This window comes from Chrysochloris asiatica, unplaced genomic scaffold (assembly GCF_000296735.1).
Source record: "Chrysochloris asiatica unplaced genomic scaffold, ChrAsi1.0 scaffold00038, whole genome shotgun sequence".
NCBI classification, from domain to species: Eukaryota; Metazoa; Chordata; class Mammalia; order Afrosoricida; family Chrysochloridae; genus Chrysochloris; species Chrysochloris asiatica.
This window is the reverse complement of record NW_006408556.1, coordinates 17,614,815-17,625,476: the sequence shown is the minus strand read 5'-3', so window position 1 is coordinate 17,625,476 and position 10,662 is coordinate 17,614,815. Positions and strand designations below refer to the sequence as shown.

The window sequence follows — 10,662 nt, the reverse complement described above, 5'->3', positions numbered from 1 at the left end:
GGTTTGCAGCCCGGTTCATAACCACTACACTACCAGAGCTCCTTACTTATGGATGTAGTAGCTTAAAATACCAACTGAGAGGGAAGGAGTCTTCACATCAAGTATCAATTCTATTCCCTCAGTATACAGGATTGATAGGGACAGGCAACTTAGACATTGGTACCTAAAATTGTTGTTGTTAAATGCTGTTGAGTCGATCCCAACCCATAGCAACCCTGTATAGGGTTTCTGAGGAGCAGCTGGTAAGCTTGAACTGCCGACCTTACAGTTCAAACGGCTTTGCAGTCTGGTGCATTAATCCACAGTGCCACACCAGGACTCCACCTAAAATAGGGGGGCTATAAAGGCATGAAGTGACTGGATTACAAGTTTTCAAGAGGGAGTTTAATTTCAGAGTATGGAGGGGAAGGCAGAAGCACCACGGAATAGTTTTCATCTCATCTAGATATGTCTGGTGAAAGGAAACTGGGATACGATTCTAATGATTCAATAATGAGTAATTGTTATCATGACTAATTGTGACCATAACAACTGTAAATGTAGCAAAAAGGGGGCAGTAGTTAATCTTACAGTCCAGAAACAGAAGACCCTAGGACCATAAAGGGATAAAAGCACAAGCGGAATGCAGGACCCTATCCAGAGAAGCAGAGACACCAGAGATGGAGGCAGAGATGAGGACATGGAGAGATAGATAGAGCATCATGGAATTGGGGACATGGAGAGATAGAGCATCAGGGACTGAGCGCTGATGGCCAGGAGGCAGGCTTGCAGAGTGTGCCCTTTGGTTGTTTAAATGATTATAAATTCCTGAGAGTTTTTGTGTATATATCCCCTCCCCCAACAACAACAACAACAACAACAAAAAAAAAACCCAGAAAGAATAGAAGCAAATACTGTTGAATGATGATGCACGACAGATATTGTAATCGTTTCAATTAAACAATACATGTAAAACTGATGTTCTCCCATGTAAAGTATCACTCAATTTACAATAAGAACTTTAATTAAAAAAAGATGGATGTCAGAAGAGACTCTGAAGCTTGCTCTCTAGCTTAAAGATACTAAAGCAAATGGAAGAAATGAGGAAGTAAAAGAACTGAGCAGAAAACTACAAAGGGAAGCTCAAGAAGACAGTGAAGTATTACACTGAAATGTACAAAGACCTGGAGTTAGAAAACTAAAAGGGAAAAACATACTCACCATTTCTCAAATTGAAAGAACTGAAGAAAAATTAAGCCTAGGTTTGCAATACTGAAGGAGTCTACGAGCATAATATTAAATGATGCAGAATGCATCAAAAGAAGATGGAAGGAATACACAGAGTCACTGTACCAAAAAGAAATAGTTGATGTTCAACCATTTCAAGTGCTGGTGCTGGTGCTGGTGTGCTGTGGAGTTGGTTCCGACCTATAGTGACCCTGTACGGGGTTTCTGAGGCTGTAAATCTTTACGGGAGCAGAAAGCCTCATCTTTCTCCTGGGGAACAGCTGGTAGTTTTGAACTGCTGACCATGAGGTTAGCAGCCTGATTCATAACCACTATGCTACCAAGAGGTAGCATATAATCAAGAACTGATAGCACTGAAGGCATTGGAGAAAAATAAGGCTCCAGGGATTGGTAGAATACAAAGTGATACCTTTCAACAAACTGATGCAGTACAGGAGGTACTCACTCATTTGCACCAGGAAATTTGGAAGACAGCTTACTGGCAAACTGATTGGAAGAGATCCATATCTGTGCCAATCCCAAAGAGAGGTGATCCAATGGAATGCAGAAATCATCAGACAATATCATTAATATCACATGCTAGTAAATTTTTGCTGAAACTAATTCAAAAATGGCAGCAACAGTTTATCCAATGGGACTGCCAGACTTTAAGCTGGATTCAGATGACGATGTGGAATGATATCACTGTTGACATCAGATACATCTTGGCTGAAAGCTGAGAATACCAGAAAGATTTTTACTTGTGCTTTATTGACTATGCAAAAGCTATATACTATCGGGATCTTGACAAGCTATGAATGACGCTGTGAAAATGGGTATTCCAGAACCTTTGTTTGTGCTCATGAGAAACCTGTACAAGGACCAGAAGGCTGTCATTAGAACAGAACAAGGGGATACTGAAAGGTTTAAAATCAGAAAAGGTGTGCACCAGAGGTGTAGTTTTTCACTATACGTACTCAATCTGTATGCTGAACAAGTAATTCAAGATGTTGCATTATCTGAAGAAAAACATGACATTAAAGGAAAATTTATTAACCTACCTGTGGATACACAGATAAAATAATCATGCTTGATGGAATAGAAGAAGGTTTAAAATATTTACTGATGTAGATCAAAGAAAACAGGTTTCATTATGGATAGCACCTCAATATAAATATAACAAATATCCTCACAATTGGACCACTAAATGACATCATGAGAAAACATTGAAGTTGTCAGAGACTTAATTTTGCTTGGATCCACTATCAATACTCATGGAAGCAGCAGTCAAGAAATCAAACGATGTATTGCTTTCAGCAAATCTGTTGCACCAGACCTCGTTAATGTATTCAAAAATAAAGACGTCAGTTTGGGGACTCCTTTGCACCTGACCTAAACCATGGTATTTTCAATAGCCTCATATGCACATGAAAGTTGGACAATAAATTAGGAAGGCTGTAGAAAAATTGTTCCCTTTGAGTTATGGTGTTGGAGAAGAATATTAAAAGTACCATGGACTGCCAAAAGAGCAAACAAATCTGTGTTGGAAGAAGTACAGCCAGAATACTCCTTAGAAGCCAGGATGGCAAGACTTCATCTTTTACACTTCAGACATATTATCAGGAGGGACCAGTCCCTGGAGAAGGGCATCATGTTTGGTACAGTGGAGGGTCAGTGAAAAAGAGGAAGATCCCCAATGAGATGGATTGGTACAGTGGCAGCAGCAATGGGCTCAAGTGTAACAATAATTGTGAGGACGATGTAGGACCAGAATGTGTTTCATTCTGTTGTACATAGAGTCGCTATGAGTGGGAATTGAGTAGATGGTACCTAACAGCAGCAACAACAGTTAAAGATTCCAATTATATCCACTTAATTCCAAAGTCTGCACACTATCCAATAACCCATGCAATTTTCTCAAAGAAAGGACTGTCAATGAATCTTGCCAAACCTAAGAATTGTCACAATAAGCCAGCTTCTCTCCTTTACCTTTTGCATTTAGCTGATTCTTTTCCTCATACTGCTGAAGCTTACTTACATCCAGGGCTTTGCCTCTGGAAATGTAGACACAGATACCATTTTTAAAGGCAATTAATAGACATTAAAACTAACAACTACAGCTGCATTACTCATATGACTTCATTTTGCCTTCTCAGAAGCCCAGCAAGATTCTACTTTAGTGGTAAGAAAACCAAAGCGCTGAGAAATGGCAGTGGTTAAGAGCTTGACTTATAAAATTCAGACACACCAAGGTTAAAATATGAACTGTGTTCCCTAATATACATTGTGATTCTGAACCTCTGTCTCTTCATCTGTTAAGGGAGAGATAACATTATTTATTTCATAGAGAAAGGAGCTCTGATGTTAAAGTGGTTAAGTACTTAGTTTCTAACTGAAAGGTCAGTAGTTCAAACCCACCAGCCACCAGGGAGATAGAAGTGGTAATCAGCTTCTGTAAAGATTACAGCCTTGGAAAGCCTATGGAACAGTTCTAGCTGTCTCTAGGGTTGCTATGAGTCCAAATCAATTAGACAACAATGGGTTTACATTGCTTTTGGTATCTTTTAGAGAATTAAATGGACAAGAATTAAATAAGTACAGTTAATAGTCATTAGCATTCCCAATTGTCAAATATTCATGACACTTTGCTTTCTAGAAACGTGGTAGGGATGCACTTCCTCACCGCCATTGAAGTTGGCCATGGTCATGTGACTTGCATTACTCAATGAATGTGAAAAGAAATAATATGTGGTCCTTCCAGACAGAAGCTTTAAGAACCAGTTCATTATCCTCTCACACTAGGGTGGATATGGAAACACAGGCCTCAAAAAAGCCTGAATTTTTGAGTGACTATGACATACAGAGCAACTCAGTCAAACTCTGTAGCATGAGCAGGAAATGTACTTCTGTGGTGTTTAACCAATGAAATTCTGTGGTTGTTGGTTACAGCAGCGTAAGCCAGTCCATCTTAACTCTACAAGTAAGAGGCCTAGTGCTTGGCACAGGTTGTTAGTGCTGTAGATGTTTTTGTCATTGTTAATATTATTATTATTATCAACTAACTTAGCCACATGCACAACTCCAGCTTTCTGTAGTATAATTTTCAGTGTTTCTGGAACAACTTTCTGGAAGTCATGTTCCTTTGGAGAAAAATAAAACATCTTAATCTCAACCCCCAATTTCCAGGAAAAGTTAGTGGCAGCAAGAGCAATGAGTCAGCCTAACCTTTAAAATACAGAATAATGGCTTGTGGAAGAATTAACAAATGTGAAACAACAAACCTCCCAACCCCCAAACTCCAGTAGCTTAGCCCAAAGTACAAGTTGTTCGCTAAGTACAGTCTAGAGAACGCATTTGTGGTTTCCACTTGAGCTCATTAGTATCATATACAAATAAAATTTTGCTGAAGATAATTTTTTAAATGGTTGTAGTAGTACATTGACTGGGAGTTGTCAGAAATTCAAGCCAAATTCAGAAGAGCACATGGAATAAGGGATATCATTACTGACATCAGATGAATTTGGGCTGAAAGTGAAAAATGCAAGAAACATCTTTATCTGTTTTTTATTGACTATGCAAAGGCATTTGCCTGGACTGTGTGAATCATGACAAATTAAAGCTAACATGCAAAGTATGGGATTTCCAGAACACTTCGTGTGAGCACAGGCCAAGAGGCAGTTTTTCTAACAGAACAAGGAGCTACTGCATGGTTTAAGACCAGGAAAGTTAAGCATCAGAGTTGTATGCTTTCATCATACTTACTCAATCTGCATGCTGAGCAAATAATCTGAGAAGCTGAACTATAGGAAGAAGAACATGGCAGCAGGATTGGAGGAAGACTCATTAACAACCTGTAATATGCAGATAACAGACACAACCTTACTTGCTGAAGGCAAAGAGGACTTGGAGCCCTTACTGATGAGTATCAAAGATTACCGCCCCACCGTCATTCAGTATGGATTACATCTCAACATAAAGAAAACAAAAATCCTTACAACTGGGCCAATAAATAACATCTTGATAAATGGAGACAAGATTGCATTGTCAAGGATTTCATTTTACTTGGATCCATAACCAACACCCATGGAAGCAGCAGTCAAGAAATCAAGCAATTACATTAGGCAAATCAACTGCAAAAAGGTCTGTTAAGGACAACTTTACATCTGCCAAGCCATGCTGTTTTCAATTGCCTCATATGCATGAGAAAGCTGGGCAATGAATAAGAAAGACCGAAGTAGAATCAATGCATCTGAGTTATGGCGTTGAAGAAGAATCTTGAAAGTTCTATGGACTACCAGAAGAGCAAGCAAATCTGTCTTGGGAGAAGCACAGCTAGAATGCGCCTTAGAAAGAAGGATGGTTCGACATCTTGTTAATACGTGAGACTTGCTATCAAGATGGACCTGATGCTGGAGAAGGTAAAGTAGAGGGTCAGGGGGAAAAAGGAAGACCCTCAGTGATATGGCTTGATACAGTGATTACAACAATGGGTTCGAGCATAGCAGTGATTGTGAGGATGGTGCAGGAGGGGGCAGGGTTTTGTTCTGTTCTACGAAGGGTTGCTATGAGTCAGAACTTACGTGATAACTCCTAACAACAACAAAAACATTTAGTATCAAACATTATGAAGGGGTTCTAGGATCTTCAGGGCTCCCTATAAAAGCGTCTGGCGTGCTTTGCAGATACAGAAAGGCAAGGTATGCTGTAGCCAGTTCACAGCAACTTGTGAGAACCAATTGTGCACATCTCTTCTCAACTATGACTCTGAATTCAGTGACATCATACTGGTAACTCTTACTTGGTCATGGTGGGAGTTTTAATATCATAGAAATCAGGAAATACTATAAATAAAGACTTTTTTTTTCATAGAGCAAGTTATTAAACATTTACCAGCAGGAAGAGATGACATATGAGAAACAGCAGAGTGGCTGGCTTACCTAGGGCATTTGCCATGCTGTCCTCCACCGTCAAGGGCTAAACCCCTAGCTTGGGTCAATTCCCATGACTCAATAACCACAGAGGCGAAGCTCACCACACTACACCCACCTAGGGCCCAACTTGTGCAGCAGGCTTTCTCTCCTGACTTGTCCCTCAAGAGTGGTAGCTAGGATCCCTTTAACACACAAGGGAATTCCCACTTGGTAGCACTGATATGCCTGGCAAGGACACAGGAGAACCACAGTTCTATGGTGGGGATGATAGTAGCTAAGTTTGAAACTTTCTTCCTCTCTAGATTGCTGATGTGGGGAGGGGGGATATAGGAAATGAGATTTTCACTTGTCAATCTTCAAGGTCAGAGATAATCACAGCGCTCTAACACTCTGTCATTGGGTCACTCTCCTATCAAATACTTTCTATGCCTTCCATAGCTCAAAAGCATTGGCTTTGTACTTATAGTTTTCCCAGATGTATTTCTTTGAAACCCCCTCCTTCCTGACAAGGACCCAAATTTCCCTCTCACTTGTGGTCCAATGCATTACCCCACAGCACCACACCAGGATTCACTTGGCTCCACGTTTTAAAGAAAGGATCTGAAGGAAAGGATGGAGGAAGTGAGGAGAGTGGCAAAGCCAGAGTAGAAGTGGAGAGGCATGGGAAAGAGCACCGTTGTCTTGAAAACTAGAATAATCAAGGAGAAGGGGAGGGGGCTAAGGCAATGTGAGGATGGTGGTGGTGGTGGTTATGTGATGTGGAGTCGCTTCTGAATCATAGAGACCCTGTACAGGGTTTCTGAGGCTATAAATCTTTACAGGAACAGCTGGTAATTTCAAACTTCTGACCCTAAGGTTAGCAGCCTGATTTGTAACCACTATGCTGCCAGATGATAGGACCATTTTGTACATTTCCATCAAAAAGGTTCTCTTAGCCCAAATCCATTCTGCACCCTTCAGAACTATCCTAAAGCAATGCTTTTATTAAACCACTCTCTCATCAAAAATTGTCAGTGACCTCTGTGGCCCCAAAATCATTAGCTCTGTACTCAAAATCCTTTTTATCTTTCTCTCAAACCCATCTCTTTTTCTCCTCCCCCAAAAGAGTCTTCTTCTCAGACATTCAAGTTTTTCTCCCAGTCACCTGCCTAGAAAGCCATCCATGCCACTGCTCCCACCATTGACTTCTATGAGGTTTTGTCCTTGTGCTCCCACATCTGCTACATCCTCAGCTGGCACCAGCCCACCCACTCTTTCTAAACATGTTACTTTCCAGTTGATTTCAACCCATGGTGACCCAGTGAGTCAGAGTTGATTTCCAGTGGCTGATTTTCCAGATATAGATCACCAGCTCTTTCTCCTGAAAAGATTCCAGGTCAGTTCAAACCACCAACATTTCAGTTAGTTGTCAAAGGAGTTAACAATTCCCACCACTCAGGGACTCACACTTTTCTCTCCCTGGGTGTTTTTTGGGTTTGTTGATGTCCTCTGTAAGCCTTCACCCAGTCCTGCAAAGCAGAACTAGCGGCTCCCTCTTTTGTGTGCCTCTGATTCTTACCCCACATTGGTGATACATAAATTCCAGAAAGTAGGATATCTGCTTAAATCTTCTCAACTCTACGGTAAGCACTCAGTGGACAGGGATGGTGGCTTGGGAGCCAAGACTCTGAACACGGTTCATGATACATCATAAATTCAATAAACGTTAACAGAATTTAGTTTAATGTAATTATTTAGTTATTCCCAGCCTAAAAAGACAGTAGAAAAACTACTCATCTTAGGGTAAAATTCTTGTTTCACTACTTCTTACCCGTGTGACCTTGAGCAAGTGTTTAACCACCTATCTACCTCAAGGGTATCTATAAATATTCTATAAAACTACAACTACCAATGCACATGGCACAATGCCTAGTTGCAGTACATGTTCCGTTGGGTTTATCTTTTACTAGAAGGAGTTCTTTTTTCTATGTTGACTAGCACAACCCCGGTATCAGATTCTCAGACTTTTTATAGCAAATTGGCATTGATGCAACTTGTACTCAGTTTCCTAGATTCATACTTTGTACATTCCATGTTCTGACTATTAATGGATGTTTGCAGCTGGTTTTCCTCCTTTGAATTGTGCCCTATGAACAAGTGAAGTCCCCACAGCTTTACTCCACTGACGTCAGCATGGCCAGCTTGACTTTGAGGAGGCAGTTCTTCCCCAATTGTATTTTGAGTACCTTCCAACTTGAGGGGCACATCTTTCTACATTATATCTGACAACATTCTGGTGCTATTTATTATGCTTTCATCCTCTGGCCCCTTTCCTGGCAGCGTTCCGCTGTTATTCATAAAGTTTTCAGTGGCTAAACACTCAGAAGTACTTAGGCTCTCTTTCTTCCTACTCCATCTTAGTCGGGAAGCTCTGCTGAAATCTGACACTGCTATTATTTATAACAAACTGACAGATAAGTGGTGAAACTGAATGCTTAAAGATTGATATTTTAGGCACTAGAGAGCTGAAATGGACTGTTATTGGCCATTTTAAATCTGACAATCATATGGTTTACTATGCTGGGAAGGAAAAATTCAAGGGGAATGGTATAGCATTCATCATGAAACAGAGCATTTCAAGACCTATTTTGAAATACAACACTGTCTGTGATATGTGGTGCTGAGGGTTAATGTGCTGGACTGCAAGATTGGTGGTTCAAGCTCACCAGCCACTCCTCAGAAACTCTTTATAGAGTCACTATGAGTCAAAACCCACTGGATAGCACTTAATACACACCAGAACACAGAGGAAGACCAGCTGATACCACTATTATTCAAATTTACACCCAACCACTAAGGCCAAAGATGATGAAATTGAAAAAGTCTACCAACTTCTTCAGTCTGAAATTTATCATGTGTGCATTCAAGATGTATTGATAATTACTGGTGATTAGAATGTGAAGGTTAGAAACAAAGAGGAAGGACCACTAGTTGGAAAATATGGCCTTGGTGATAGAAATGATGCTGAAGATAACATGATAGAATTTTGCAAGAACAATGACTTACTCATTGCAATTAGTTTGTTTAAACAACTTAAAAGTTGACTCTACACATGAACGGAATCTTGGTGTGGCACTGTAGGATAAAGCAAGATCAGTTTGAACCAGCTCAGCAGTTCAAACTCACCAGCTGCTCCTCAGAAACCCTATACAAGGTCACTATGAGTTAGAACTGACTTGACGGAACTTAACAACACGACAACAAACATATGAACATCATTAGATGGAATATACAAGAAACAAATTGACTACATTTGTGGGAAGATATGGTAGAAAAGTTCAATATCATCAGCCAAAACAAGGTCAGGGTCAGACTGTGATACATACCATCAATTGCCATTTGCAAGTTTAGACTGAAGCTGAAGAAAATTTTAAAAAGTCAAGAGAACCAAAATATGACCCTTGAATATATCCCACCTGAATTTAGAGACCATCTCAAGAGCAGATTTGCTACATAAAACACTAATAGCCGAAGACCAGAGAGTTGTGGGATGACATCAAGAACATTATCCGGGAAGAAAGCAAAGGATAATTAAAAAGAAAAGTAAGAAAATACCAAAATGAATGTCAGAAGAGATTGTGAAACTTGCTCACCAACATAGAGATGCTAAAGTAAATGGAAGAAATGAGGAAATAAAAGAGTTGAACAGAAAATCTCAAAGGGCACTTCAAGAAGGCAAAGTGAAGTGTTATATTGAAATATGTAAAGACCTGGAAAAGGGAAGAACATATTCAGCACTTTGCAATATTGAAGAATTCTATGGACAAAATATTGAATGATGCAGAAAGCATCAAAAGAAGATGGAAGGCTCAGTCAGTCGTGGCCCGGAGATGCTTCTGGAAGAACTATCGCGATGGCTGCCCAAGGAGAACCCCAAGTGCAGTTCAAACTCATATTGGTGGGTGATGGCGGTACTGGAAAAATGCCATTTGTGAAACATCATCTGACTGGTGAATTTGAGAAGAAGTATGTAGCCACCTTGGGAGTTGAGGTCCATCCCCTTGTGTTCCACATTAACAGAGGACCGATTAAATGCAATGTGTGGGACACGGCTGGTCAGGAGAAATTTGGGGGACTTAGAAATGGCTATTATATCCAAGCCCAGTGTGCCATTATAATGTTTGATGTAACCTCAAAAGTTACTTATAAGAACGTGCCTAACTGACATAGGGATCTGGTTCGAGTATGGGAAAACATCCCCATTGTCTTGTGTGGTAACAAAGTGGACATTAAGGACAGGAAAGTTAAAGCAAAATCCATTGTCTTCCACCGAAAGAAGAATCTTTCAGTACTATGACGTTTCTGCAAAAAGTAACTACAACTTTGAAAAGCCCTTCCTTTGGCTTGCTAGAAAACTAATTAGAGATCCTAATTTGGAGTTTGTTGCAATGCCTGCTCTTGCCCCATCAGAAGTTGTCATGGACCCAGCTTTGGCAGCACAATATGAGCATGATTTAGAGGTTGAGCAGACAACTGCTCTCCCAGA

General features: G+C 40.3%; 1 pseudogene; it reads left to right on the top strand.

Moving 5' to 3' along the window:
• Positions 1–10,029: 10,029 nt before the first annotated feature.
• LOC102836923 lies at positions 10,030–10,654 on the top strand (annotated as a pseudogene).
• The last annotated feature ends 8 nt before the right edge of the window (positions 10,655–10,662 follow it).